Source organism: Carlito syrichta, unplaced genomic scaffold, assembly GCF_000164805.1.
Source record: "Carlito syrichta isolate Samal-C Ts95f unplaced genomic scaffold, Tarsius_syrichta-2.0.1 Scaffold306856, whole genome shotgun sequence".
Taxonomy (NCBI): Eukaryota; Metazoa; Chordata; class Mammalia; order Primates; family Tarsiidae; genus Carlito; species Carlito syrichta.
The window spans coordinates 56,770-59,176 of NW_007250952.1; the positions used below are offsets into that span (position 1 = coordinate 56,770).

General features: G+C 48.5%; 1 protein-coding gene across 1 annotated transcript in view; it reads right to left on the bottom strand.

The window, feature by feature from the left end:
* LOC103265815 (dystrobrevin beta-like) overlaps nucleotides 1–2,313 on the bottom strand; it is a gene marked incomplete at its 3' end in the record, with an annotated part of 53,919 nt that extends 51,606 nt beyond the window's left edge. The window contains exon 1 of the mRNA XM_008063470.2: nucleotides 2,264–2,313. The remainder of the gene's footprint in view (nucleotides 1–2,263) is intronic.
* Nucleotides 2,314–2,407: the final 94 nt, after the last annotated feature.

The window sequence follows — 2,407 nt, forward strand, 5'->3', positions numbered from 1 at the left end:
CAGGCGGGTCTCAAACCCACGGGCTCAGGCAATTCACTCACCTCAGCCTCCCAAGGCGCGGGATTACAGGCTGAGCCACAGAGCCCGGCTCACTAGTGATCTTAGAAGATATCCCTGAGGCTAAGGAGGGAACTACAGTATACACTTTTCAAAACTCATTCAACTGTACACATGGGAAATCTGTGCATTTTATCACACATCAACTATAAATCAATAAAGTTTATTTCAACATAAAAACACCTGGGCGTGGTGGCTCATACTTTGGGAGGTTGAAGCAGGAGGATTGCTTGAAACCAGAAGTTCAAGACCAGCCTAGGCAACATAGCAAGAGTTCATCTCTACAAAAAAAAAAAAAAAGCCAGACATAGTGGCACACACCATGGTTCCAGCTACTCCGAAGGCTGAGGCAAAAGGATCACCTGAGTCCAGGAGGTCGAGGCTGCAGTGAGCTGTGATCGTACCACTGCACTCCAGCCTAGGCAACAGAGCAAGACTCTGACTCAAAAAATAAATTAAATATATAATTAAAATAAATTATCACTGAGAGATCCTGACCAAGACACACAAAATTGCAGAACCTTGGCACTCAAGATAAATAGTAGTAGAGATCTAAAACAAAAGAGAAATTAATTTGCTTCTTCAAGGCTTCTACACAATACCAAATTTGGATTAATAGTTCCCTTAATTTCTATATGATGAAACTAAGATAATGAGATAAATATTAAAGACAAAAATAAATGGTAAAGAGAGAGTCTATCTCTAAGTCTAATTTTCTATCTGTAAGTAGAAATTTTGTCTCTCAAGCCTAGTGGACACTCAAAGGCACAATCCCCCTCAAGGGCAATTCTACTTATGCATGATAAAAATCCTCAGAGAACTCATAAAAGGTCAAGTTTTAATTTGGCAGACAAAGTAACCCAACAGGCACTGCAACCCAGGGAACTGAACAGCAGCCCAGAGCTCCAGAGTCCAGATATCCGACCAAGGCAGAGGACAGGTCGAATGACAGCCTATGCAGAGCAAAACAGACACAAACATTCTCTTACTGAAGATCTAAGATCCAAGAAGCAAGAAAAAATGAAAAAGTATTCTCCTGTCCAAAGTACTTCCTTTCCTCAGATGATAGAAAACGCCATGGGAGAAGGAAGAGAATGGGACTGATCTCAAGTTAACAGGCCAAGGACCAAGCTCCTGACAGTCAGTATCAAGAAACACGTGAAAGTGGTAGCATGGCAGGGTGCAGTGGCTCAGGCCTGTAATCCCAGCACTTTGAGAGGCTGAGGTGAGAGGATGGTTTGAGTCCAGAAGCTCGAGACCAGCCTGGGCAACGGAGTGAGACCTCGGTTCTACAAAAAAAACCAAAAAATTAGCTGAGTATGGTGGCGCACACCTGTGAGCCCAGTTACTCAAGAGTCCGAGGTGGAAGGGTCGCCTGAACCCAGGAGGTCGAGGCTGCAGTAGCCGTCATCACACCACTGCACTCCAGCCTGGGGAACAGAGTACAACCCTGGTTGGAAAAAATAAATACATAAAGGGGTAACATGGCCCAAGAACCCCAGTCACTGCTTTAACATGTCCAGACCTAAGAACCTGGGGTACCTCATGGGACCAAAAAAAAGAGGACTCTAGGGGCAGGGGAAGTTTGTCAACCATCCTACGGAAGAGTGACTGATACTGCTCCATGTGAGATGCAGCAAAACCTTGCTTCATTCATTCATTCATTCATTCATGCGGTAGACATTTATGGCAAGACTGCTGTGAGCCAGGTAACATTCTGAAGATTCAGCAGAGAACAGCTATGGGGAGCTTAATTCTAGCTGGGAAAGAAACTTCCTTTATCTTTCCAAATGTCTTTTCCCCCTCCTCTCCCTTGACATGTTACACAGAAGAGCCTTCAGCACGCTCCCAAACTTCTCCCCCAAGAGGGGTCTCTTCTGTGACCTTCCTGCTTTATCCCCCAAACCAAGCAACTGACGGCTCCGGTTTCCTAATACTGGGAAAAGACAAAAGAGACCTAAAGGGGACAGGCGTGAGACACGCATTTAAGCGCGCGTTCGTGTTCGGCCCGCACACCCTCGCAGCCACACCGCCAGCCCCTCTAGGGAAACTGTGGCTGGGTTTCATCCCGAGTCGGGGCCGCGTGCTGCCCCCGGCGCTACCCACGGGGCCAGTCAATGAACGTGAGCCGAGACCGCTGGAAGGGCTTCCTAATCCGAGGCCTGGCACCGGAACGTCGCGGCGAGCATTCGGGGCTGCATCCTACCTCCTCCCAGGACACGTCCCTTCCAGGGTGACCTCACGGACAGGTTGGCGAAGAGGCGTCTCGGGGAGCTGTGGCGGGGGGTGATCCGAAATAAGCCGCCTTCCCTCTGCCAGGGCCTGCCCGCCTCACCTGCCCTCGGCCCGG